This window comes from Pagrus pagrus (genome assembly GCF_965226575.1).
Source record: "Pagrus pagrus genome assembly, chromosome: 6".
Lineage (NCBI taxonomy): Eukaryota > Metazoa > Chordata > Actinopteri > Spariformes > Sparidae > Pagrus > Pagrus pagrus.
The window spans coordinates 22371412-22383822 of NC_140190.1; the positions used below are offsets into that span (position 1 = coordinate 22371412).

The window sequence follows — 12411 nt, forward strand, 5'->3', positions numbered from 1 at the left end:
AACAGTCACCTGAAGATCAATATCAGCAAAACCAATGAGCTTGTTGGGGACTACTGCTGTATGTATATAAGCCATTGAGAGAAACGAAAATCGGCAGCACAGAAGGTCTATACCATCACCACAGTTTCAAGGTTGACACCTAAGATTGGTGACACCAATTCAGTATCTGACCACATGTGAAATATGGTCACAATCTCTCCTTCTGTTCCTGAGTTATGGTGTTGAATGATGGCCTGAAAAGTGTTTTCACACTGTGAAGCTGACCTTTGACCTTTTGGAAAATGTCTTTGCATCATTCTATCCTGTTAGATATTGGTGTGAAATTCTGTCATAATATACGGTATATTAATGCAATATATAATACATACTGCATTCATAGGAAAAGGAAGAACGGACAGACAACCCAACAAACAAGATGCATCCGACTACAGATATCGACAGCAAGAGGCCAAAAAACTGTTATCTTGTTTGCCTCTCCTGGTTGAACTGATATGAACCAATTCTAAAAAGCAGAGATGCTGAAGTTCTTTACAGTTGAAACATTTACATGATTAATCAATTAGTCCAGCGGTTCCCAAATGGTGTGCTGCAGCACATTGGTGTATGGTAAATGGTATATCTTTGGGTTTTGAATGTTGGTCAGACATAACGTTTAAAGACGTCCATATTTAGGCATTTGTGGGAGGCAATTTTAATTGACATGGAGACGAACAACTCTTTATGGTCACATTCGCACAAACAGTCAATTTACAGTCACCATTTTTTTGCCTTTGGGAGGAAGAAAGACCCCAACGTTTGAACCCAGAACTGTCTTGCTGCTGACGCCGTCCTTTGTTTTATCTGAACCTGTCTCCACCACAACATCGCGGATTATACTCAATGGGTGGACCATCTTCCAAGCCAACAGAGTGCAGGACAAAGAGAGGTGGACTCTTTGTGTACTTCATTGATGCTTGGTGATAGCATGCAGTCAAAGTTGATGGACAGTGTATACCTGATGTTAAACCTTTAATGTGCAGCTGCTGACCATATCATCACCATTTCGCTGTTTTTATTCAAATTTTTAAAAAGGCACTACAGTATTATTTCCTGGGTTTATACATGATTATGTTTATATTTTTATCGTCTAAATAACTGTATGTTCTAGGTTTGTGCGGTAGAAGGAGTTACTAACTTTCATTTCGCTATGCAACCCTGAGTTGTAAACTGACAAGTAAATCACCTTGAACCTAGAACTTTGTTTAAACTGTAGGAAGCTTCGTACAGTAAACAACTCTGTGGTAGGAGTGTTTTTACTCTGGTCCTGTAAGTCTAGTCAGAGGTTGGCAGTAGTGCTGAAAGAAATCAAGGACAAAATCGTTTGAACCAATTCGTTTTTTTTAAACTCGATATCTACCGGGTCTCCAGTAGTAAGCCCTCCATCCGGTAAACACAGCCTCCTGCAACAGCTCTCCTTGGCTATTTGCCCTCTGCCGCCCACTCACAGCTTCTGTGATATACCCAACTAACTGCACGATGCCAGTAATCGTGAGGGAAGCAGTACAACCTCAATTCATTCTTACTTTATGCAGCCCGATTTACAGCTTGCTTTTAGTAGTGCAGGTGGTGATTTACTTTCCCCTCCATGCTTCTCAGAATAGACTGTTCAATCAGCACTACTGGCCAACATGACCTCTGAACATGTTGTTGCTACCAGATACAGCAGATGCATTTGGGAACTTGCTGTTTTGTTGGAAATAATCAATCTGCATACTCAGTGTTTGCCTCCAGCCATTCAGAGCAGATTTATGCTCCAAGAATGTTGATGCAGATGTTTTCCAGTTGTACCAAAGTGAAAGTGTTTCACAGTGGGACAACTCATCTGTGTTTTTGTTTTTAGTGTTTTTTTATTGATGTTGCTGCTCAGCAATTGAGTCAGGTACCAAAAAAACATTACGCTCTTTGCTCGTCTCATCACTTTAGTTTCTTGCATTGTATTCTTGTACTTGTACATTAGTGCTGTGTAGTACTGTTCACTGTTTATTGCTGTATTTGTCTTCTTCTGTCTATGTGCTCTGACACTGACAATTGAGTGTCTGCCATGTAAGGACTATGTCTTTGATTGTTTTTACTGTGTATGTTTTTCATTGTGTATGTCTAATTTTGTACCAACACTGCAAACCAATTAGTCTTCAGATCAAATCAATAAAGGCAGCTTGCAGATACTGTAAGTGCAGGGTTTGGCAAGACAGGTTGTTGTGTATTTGGTGTTAATTAGGTATTGCAGATTGCTTTAAATAAATAATTAATAAATTAATAAATAAGTAATACTTAAATTATCCGTAACACCAGACATCTTCTAATTAACTTAATTTCATGGTAATTATAATTACAAATTGACATATTTGAAATTTCTTTGAAATTACTCTCCAATAACCACAATAATTAACTTTTATTAAAAATAACCCCAACATGATTTAATAATAATATTCTGCTATTTTTCGATAAGCAGTTAATAAATAGCTGGTAATTTTGTTAATACCTTTCCAGGAAATTTTCAACTACTTTGTGCCCAACTTCTGTAGGTCAGTAAATGTTTATTAAAAGCTTGTTGCAAATGAGCAGGATATTATTCTTAAATTCTTAATATTGGGGTAGTTTTCAATACATTTTACCGTGGTTATTGTGGCCATTTCAAAGAAATTTCAGATAAGTTGCTTGGCAATTACCAACTAGTGTTAAAGTGAAGTGTTACCCAAATTATCTTCTTTTTTTCTGATCATAGAAAATAGATTTTTCTTTATTTGTTCGAAACATTGAAATTTAGCTTTTAATATGAATCAAAAATGTATAATTATTCAGATTTTACCACCTACTGTACAACTACATGTACATATGACAGAAAATGAATACTAACCCTCACTTGCCGTATACTTATGACTACCTATCAGTACAAGTGCCTTCACAAACTATCAGTGTGTTCTGCCCTCTAGTGGCTTTAACCTGGACAACACTTAATTTCCAAGCCACACTGTTTATACCTTTATTTTTAGCAATCAAATTTTACATATTCATTTCTTGGAATGATTCTCATATGTTTGATAAATAATCTGTGACATAGTGTCATTCTGTGTGTTGTACTTAAAGAGCCATCTAAATTTCAAGGCAAATATTAAATGTAATATACTGAACCAAACCAATAAAACACTCACACTCGCTCCTTGTCTTGAAGATGAGGGAGACCTAATTTCGAGAAAACACAGTCGCGAGACAAAACAGCTTGGCAACTGTTGTTATGTAGAAAGAATTCAAATACTTGGCAACCATCAAAAAGCAGAAACATTATGTGCTGAAATAAGAGCCAGTGAAAATGTGATTCATGAAATTAAAATAGGCTCTGCTGCACTGCCCTCTCGAAGTATAAAAAAAGAACAGAAGAAGGAAAATATTGCTTTCTGATGCTGTAAAGACATATTTGCTTCGAGAGGAGGAAGGGAAGGAAGGGACAACAATACTTTTCTGTGACAGCTCAGAGAGGAGATAGTGTGGTGGAAGGGCAGAGTGAGAGATGGGAGTGATAAGAACTGCACTGCAGAGCAGAGAGGACAAAGAAAGAAAGAAGAAAATGCTAGAGAAGAGTGAAGGACGAAAAAGAAAACACCTTTCTTTTTCACACCTGTAGAAAAACACTGATGGAGCTCAATACTCATATCTCAGGTCGGATAACAATCATTCTGAACAGAAACTACAACTACAATGTCTGAGCTATGAAAACTGTTTTCATTTGTTCAAGGTCAGTGTCGTGGATTTATTTGTTTTCGATGGTTTAAACCAATCAGATTCTTGATTTTGAAGTGTATTAGTCACATGAGTGTGAGCTGCTCTGGATGCATGCACCAACATACAGTAGCTGTAGTTCATTTACTGCTGTTGTGGAAGCCACCGCACAGTTCTATAACAAATGATCATGATCTTTCACCATGATCACACTAAAGTTTTTTTTAAAAGTGAGTCACTTTACAGAAACTAATCAACTTTTTCTTTTACAACATTGTGAGGTAGCAAAACTATTAACTTGTTTTCACCATCTGAACTGGTCTGACTCATCAGACAAAAAGCTGTGACTCGACTATTAATCACTTAATACTTAATAATAGGTGAGAGAGGTCCAGAAAGTCGTGGAGTTGTCTGTAAATGCAAAGCTGTGACTATAACTTGAGTCATTTGCAAGTTTAAATACTTTGGTTGCACCAGCTAAAGCCATTACAAAGTTTGTGCGTGAAATCCTTCCAAATTTATAATTTGGCTGCACCATTAAAAGTCCAATCATAAAACAATGACCTCTGTGAACAGGAAGGCATCGTAGTGTCATGAGCAAGAATATAACTTCCAAATGCTTCCAAAAGCATCTATTTTAGTTACATCAAGTTAGATCAGATATGTCGAACATATTACCTCTTCAAATGTAAACATGTCATGGATTAGCAGTGTCAGTTGGATCAGTGAGCTACAGTTGAAGTTACAACTGGCACTTAGTGGATGTTATCTTTACAATTTCTCTATACAACTAATCTTTTGCGTGGTGCAATCCATTTAAATGTTTTTCTTGTGTCAATCTCTACTTTGTAAAGCACAGAATAACATATAACAGTCTCAGAGGAAGCAAGGAAGAGCAGCTTCTGGCAGAGGGGGAAGGGGACAGGAACTGGGGTCAATCAAACATGGATGTCAGCTGCAGGGGTTGCTTGGGAGACGTCTGGCCGTCGAGGACACAAGGTACCAGGGTTAAAGAAGCAAAACATCAGTGACCGGTGTTCCCCAGCTGGTGGCTCTGCAGCTAACCCCATGCTAACACCCACCTGTACAGCCCAATAAAATGGATTGGTGTGAACTCACGGTACGCTTGGTGCAAACGTCTCCTGCCCTGACAAGAGTAAAATAACTTGGAGCCACTGACAAAACAAAAAACAGATAATTATCAGTTTATTGGGTACACCTGTGTAACATAATGTAATCCAATACAAAACCCTGGAGGAGGCTTCTAATGTTCAGGTTTTGTTGGTACCATCAGATGGCTGTTTATTCAAGTCTATGCTTTTAGCTCTTTGTTGAGGTGGTTTTAAACTGGACAGCCTATTATTGAAATATCTCTCCAAAATTTTGTCTGCCAATACTTCATAGTAACCTCTCACTCTTTCTAAATGGCACATAGGAGAGATATAGTAACAGTGAAATCATTTTGCACAGTAAAAACTGAGGTAGGACTGCGGCTCTGCCTTAGCTCATTCCTCCCACGTACGCTACATGCTATGCTTAGATGACCTTCAACTGCTGCGATGTGTGTGTGTGAGGTGTGTGTGCATCTGTGTGAGTCTGTGGGGCAGGAGCAGCATGGGTCAGGTGCAAAAGTCCATTAGCCCATTAGCAGCACTCCCCCCATGGCCTTTTTGTCTTCCAGGGACCCCTGAGTATCGCGACTGTGACATACTAATCAGTCTCACACTCGTCACACCGTACACAAGAGGACAACATCTATTCACCTCCCGAGACACTTCACACACACACACCAAAACACGGAGCAGCCAGGTCACAAGGCCACAGCTGCAGGAGGAGATTAATATAGAGACGATAATGTACCTTTGCAGTCTTGTCAACAATAGATTTATGCCCAGACCTTATTGTACAACACACATCTGTCAAAGCCTTTTCAGACTGCCCTCACTAGGATAACAACAGCATTGGTCATCTGTTCAAACAGCGACCTTAAGCGACATTTTGCCATCGTTTGGTTTGTGAATGTCATCTGCAGAGAAACAAACAGCACAGGTTAAAGTCGGCCATGTTTATGAGAAGAAACAGAACAGGAAGGAGGATGATTTGTTTAAAACAGAGCAAAACAAGACAAGGATTTGTGTCCAGTCTCCCATAAACCGTACTGGCTTCCTTTTACCATCCAGATGATTTTACTCTAATCATGTTTCAGAGGAGCACTAAATAAGCATAAGCTCATAAGGGTCTGCTAAGGATGCAAAGGCGAAAAACCCACATATTTTTAAAAAAAGGGGGAAAAAAAGGGTTTTGAACTAAAGCCTAGTTTATGCTTCTGCGTCGCAGCGACGGCGTAGCTACGTCGTCGACCCTCCGGCGTCATTGAGCATTCGAAGTTCTGCGTCGAGGGAACGCGTTGTTCTGCAATTCACCGCCAACCGGTGTTGTTATACTGTTGACTGGAAAAGCAACTGCCGGAAATGACGTTCTGAGCGGACCAATCACAGTCCTTGCCGTTCGCGTCTCGACGCGTCGACGTAGCGGGTAGTCAGGATTTTTTGGAGGCGCACGTCAGGCTACGGCGCAGGGTCCGCGTAGGGGACTGCGTCGACGATGTAGCTACGCCGTCGCCGCGACGCAGAAGCATAAATCAGTTTTACCATGCCTGATCGGGACTTTAATGTAAGTTTAAAAACAGTTCACAAGCTAAACTAATATTCACCATTGTCTGAACTCACTTGTTGGATCTCGTAACTGCTAGTTGGCACAGACAACATTTGTACTTTTCCATCCTTATCTAAAGGATGAATACAATTGAACATTGATTATACTGGTTTTGTAGAAAAACCAGGTATCCAAGTGTAGTATGTGAATGACAAAGTCAAACAGCTAAATTAAGATAGACACAACTTAGTCTATGGGGTCTATTTAATAATTCATGTGGGAGATTTAGTAGGAGATATTTTATAGAATATATGGCATTGGTGAACATTAAGCACTCAACTCAGAGAAACTTAACTAAATTTCTCACTCCCTCTGAGCTGAAATAAACTATATTTTTCAAAGAACTGCTTTCTTATTTAACACCTATTTGCATTAATTGTAATTTTTCTCTGGTAGCATAATGGACATCTCCGGGCATCCTGAGATAGATTATTCCCATTTCTCACACGCCCCCGCCAAAACACCCGATTCCCTCTGCACTCTCACCATTTCCACACAAAGGCAACAAAACAACGGGGAGAAAATGAAGAGATGAGCTGAGAAAACAACACCTGCTTCCCATCATTTATAGAGGGGGAGGTATAGAGAGTGGGAGGGGAAAGGCAGAGAGGGCTGTTGGTAAGGAACAGGAGGGAAATAGGTCTGACGGAGAGAAAAGTAAGTGAGAGGAAAGCGGCGAGAAACAGCTGGGGCAGGGCGATGAGAGGGAGGACCTGCAGAGAAAGTGAGGGAGGAGGAGAGCTGGAGAGAAGAGGGAGGAAAGGGAGCGCTGGGAGAGCTGAAAGAGACTGATTAGTGTTGTATGAAATAAGACATATTCATCTACGGCTGAGCATGGCTCCCAGCAGTATGCACATGCAAACATGCATCACATTCAGCACATACTGTGCGTGTTCCTCACACACATGAACAGAAGCGCATATCCATATCTGAGCATACCTGCAACTAAAAGGTTGTTAGAATAAAACATACATGATGGTTGATTTATGTGTAGTTGTGCTTTCTGTGTCAGTGCGTTTGTATGCTAATGTATTTAAGATGGATATATTGGAAAATGGCATATCTGTAGGTTCAGTGTGTGCATTTCAGGTGTTTGAGTGAAATGAATAACAACAGTGTACAATTTCCTGAATGAGGGATTAATGAATCTTCCTTCTCCTTCTTCTCCCTCTGAAAACGGGGACAGTCCCCTTTTTGTAAAGTTATTGTCTTAACTTAGTCAACGTTTGTAAAACAAATTGGCAGATTTGATAGAAATCAAACGGTTAAATAACAATTTGGATTCAAGAAACACTTTGCAAGGTTTACATGCAACACCAGAGCCAGGGCTGTAAATACGGCTTTAAATAAAAGGCCATTTCAGGACTAACAACTCCATTCGATTCAATTTATAGGCTGCTAAAAGTGATGAAATATTCCCCGGAGGTTGACAGAAGAACAGGATATTAATAAAACTGTTTGGTGAATTATTATCTCTCCTTTCGTTCTTTCATCATCATCTTTTCTTTATCGCTGTGCAATAGTCCAATCCCCGCATCTCAGACAAGACATAAAATATATCGCCTACTTTCCCTCTCTATAGAAACATGTGACGTGTAATAAATTTTGCTTTTCGGAGACGTGAGCACAAATACACATTTGGCGTAATTGGCTAAAGGCTATTTTCAAGAGATTTCAGCTTCATTTATTTAGTTTATTGGAGAGACAGGAAAGACTTGGAAGGGAAGTCACAAAGGATGAGAACCAGATTGCGATCCAGACTGGAAGCATGCTGCTCCTCTGTTCAAAGAATTAGTCCCGGGGGCCTCCGAGACCCCACCAACTGTGGCCTCAGCCTGTCTCTGCTTTTGGTTTTAGATAAACTGAGCGTGTGTTTGTGTATTGAAACACAAATAAATGAATGCAGTTGCTTTATCTGCAAATAAGAAAAATATTGTGATTGGTTTGCTGGCTGTGTCGGTGTCACGATGAAGATGATGAGTCAGGTAACCGAGGGAATTGGGTAGCAACAAGACCGGCTGCAGACGACATACAGGCAACATAACAGAGCTGACAGTTTTATAGACTTTTTACTGCAACTTTACAAATCTTGACCTGTATTGGACTGCATGTGTTAAGTCCATTATATCTATCTAAAGACTATAATTTCACAGATACCGATAAATAACTGATACATTTCTGATCATTTATCGGCCTGATATATATACCGTGCAACCCTAGTTTTTAATATGCAGAAATTTCAGAGGGAAAAGCATACCACCTATTGTGATAAAGAATGACACAATCTGCGGGTTTTATGACATAAATATCCTTCAGTGCAGGGATATAAAGCATGACACAGACTATGTGACAGGAGGAGATTCAGAGAAGGACAAGGCGTGAGCTCAAAACAATGGCAGGCGACAGACTGACAGGCAAAGTGCAAGAGGTCGCCGTTCATATAATCCCAAGATGCAAGAAGAGGAGAGAGGAGTTTTAGTTGCTGTGGTAATCAGCATCACTCCTCCAGACCAGACACAAAGAGATTCAGAGACCAGAGGAAAACTACAGTTGCTGTTCAAACAGAAATAGAAACAGCGTAGAGAGGTCAGATAGATGCCAGTGAAGAGAGGGAGACAGAGAGCTGGACAGAGCAGAGAGAACAGGAAGAGAGAAAGTACTGAACTGTTGCTTCTGCTGGCCAAGATTCAACCCACAGCATCCAAGCTCTCTAATGAGAGAGAATGAACAGCTGTTCAGTTTGACCCTTGCTCCCTGTAAATACAAGCTCAACTCCAGAGTGGGAGAATGAGTGAGAGAGTGACAGAGAAGAGCAGCGAGAGAAAACTGACGGGGAGAGGCAGAGAGATTAAGAGTCAGAAGGGAGGAGAGAATAAATAAGAGGAGAAACAAGAGAGACAAAACCAGACAAACAACAAGTTTTTAACTGTATTTTCAGATTTACACTTATGGGCAGGAGGAAGTTATCAGGACAACATCGTTCGTCAGCATCTTCCAAAACCTTTACATATGGTCACGTGAAACATGACCATTTGCTAAATTACTTATAAGATTATGGTGATAACATTTGTTCAGCACAATTCAGAAGAAGCCCTCTAATAACAGTACTATTGTAAATGTAATATTTTCATGCTTTTCAAGGTCATCATATTTAGATAATATAGGACTTTAGACAATATGGACAATGAGGTTAAATCGAAGCCGTGACCTCAGATGGATATTTCACAGAACGACTTTATTACAGTAATGTGCACACACACACACGTTCCTGTGAAACAGATTTAAATTGAATAAGTGAAAGGTTGGGGCTGTTATTGTGTGTGCGCCTGAGGAGATAAGCATGCAGACACACTCACATAAATATGCCGAGTCACACACCAGTGGTGGCATGCATTCAAGCACACTCACACAGACAAGCGCCCAAGCGCATCCACACATTAACGGAGATGGAGAGTGAGAGCTGATCAGATCAGAGCTGTGATCTGCATGGGAATGAGGTCATTAGGTCTGTGGGGCAGAAAGACACTAATCTGCCCAAAGCAATCCAATAACACAAACAAACACCAGAAGACAGACAGGAGACAATCACACTCATATGAATGTAGAGATATCCAATCCTCGCTCATACTGAATCACCTGCACAGCCTCCCTCACCGTACACGCATAGCCAACAACACATCAAGCTAATCCAATCCAAACATCAGCTCCATGATGGGACAAACCATTAACGCACACACTTCCTGACGTACAGTATCTGCACACACTCAAACCACTCCGATCTAATCCCAGCTAAGCATCACCAGCTGAACCAAATCCTTTCTGTTACAGCAGAAATCCAATAACAATGTCTTACCTCAGCACACTTAACCTTATTGATTCAGGATACACTTCACGCTTTCACTGAAACGTATACTCCTAAATACATGTACGTCGCTGAATGCATACACATGAGCCCATAACAGAGAAAGTGAGAATTCTTGGTTTGCTCATCAGAAAAACACGAGCGAGTAAATCGCACACTAACATGTAACGTTTGAATGTACTGTATGTGATCATGTATTCATTTCCTTTACTAAATAATGACATTTAAAGCACAAGATCAACAACATTTACTTATTTGAAAGGTAAAGTTCAAATAAGCAATATGCTTATTCAATTTTGGTCACACCTAAATTGGATAGTCCACTTACAGTTTACAGTATTGATAACATTTCAACAGCTTGTTAGTTGTGATTCAACAACTGTTCCACTTAGTCTATAGATGTATATCTATAGCTTATGCAAACAAATGCTTACAAACGTTTCTTATTTATAAAATAAATAATGGACAGACATGGTGAAACATCTACAGTCTAACTGACACAGTTGAACTGTTGAATCTCAACGGATAAGCTGTTGAAATATACACTTTCTGTAAACCCTCTGAGGGCAGACTCTCCAAATTAAGAGTTAAGCACTTTTTTTCTTGATTAAGCTCCTTACTAAATGTATAGACAGGTTTATAAGGCATGGAGCTACAGCTGGGAGTCAATTAGCTTAGCTTAGCATAAAGACCAGAAGCAGTCTCTGTCCAAAGTCTGTCTCAAAAAATAATATTTCTACCAGAACCTCCAAAAATCAGTAGTTAAAACTCTGTATCTACCAGAAATGGCGAAAAAAAGACAAATTGGGGTTTTATACAAATGTTTAACCTTCCACTTTGCACTTCTGTTGGAGTGGTTGCCCAGCAACCTAGCTATGACACCAACATGACTGTTTACCAAAAGTGTTACAGCACATGAATCTTCCTTTTTCTTTTTGTGTTTGTGTTTTTATTAGTCAGCTTTAGAGGTGTTGGTAGGCACTTTGGACCGAGGCTAACGGTTTCCCCTTGCTTTTATTATTTATCCTAAGAGCTGAGCTTGCAAACATGAGTCTAAAAGAGAGCTTCATCAAGCAGTCGTTCTATGGATTAGTCAATCAAACGATTATTAATTGCCAGTCTATGAATTGTTTCAGTCATTTCTCAAGATGTCAAACAGCTGCTGGTTCATGCTTCTAATATGAAAGGATATGTTGTTATTAATGATAGTAAATAAAGAGTCTTTGGGTTTTGGACTGTTGGTTGGACAAAAGAAGCCATTTGAAAACGTTAATTTGGGCTCTGGGAAAGTGTAATGAGCATTTTTCAGAAAATTTCTTGACATTTCATAGACTAAATGATTAATCGATCCATCATGAAAACAGGCAGAATAATTGAAAATGGTAATAATTGATCATTGCAGCAGAAATGCTGCAATTATGCTTCAGTGTCTGTCTGTTCCATTACATGCGCCTCTAAAAGCATGTGCAAATTGATAAAATTTCAAAATAATTTTCCACATCCAGCTCTGATGTAGAGCTCTCCTCTTCCCCTGCCTCTCTCCACAACAAGGTATAAGTACAGGCTGACGAGTGCATCCTTGAGCAGGTACGAAATCGATGACAAGTTCACAAAAGCTCAATTGCAGTGCCAATGTTTGTTTTGGAATGTCTCCCTTGACTACAGAAACCCATTATCTGCCATTATAAACGCACATGAACCATCTGTCAGGTAACACTGTACACCACCTCTGCACTGAAACTACTTTTGAGCCAAACCTTTGGCCTTGAGAAGAGCAAACACAGATTCTTTCTCAACTTTCATTATGAATGTATTATTATTATGTTCAACATCAATATTCATACACACACAGGGTCTCACACAGTTCATCCTCATCCCCACACTGTGTTGACCCTCTATAATTGTGAGGTCAAACACACCCAAAGCTGTGGAAGGATGTGTCGATTTGAGGGGTGTAAAAGTCTGCTGTGATCACAGACCCTTCACTCCCTGATGGTCTGAGAGCTGCTATAGAAACAGTCTGGCCTTCATTTCCAGTCCAGTGGTTGAAAAACACACAGCTGAATGTATTTTCTTTG

General features: G+C 39.8%; 1 protein-coding gene across 1 annotated transcript in view; it reads right to left on the bottom strand.

Annotated features, from left to right (window-relative positions):
* pde4ba (phosphodiesterase 4B, cAMP-specific a) overlaps positions 1–12411 on the bottom strand; it is a 180512-nt gene that overhangs the window by 147399 nt on the left and 20702 nt on the right. The gene's annotated exons all lie outside the window — the stretch shown is intronic.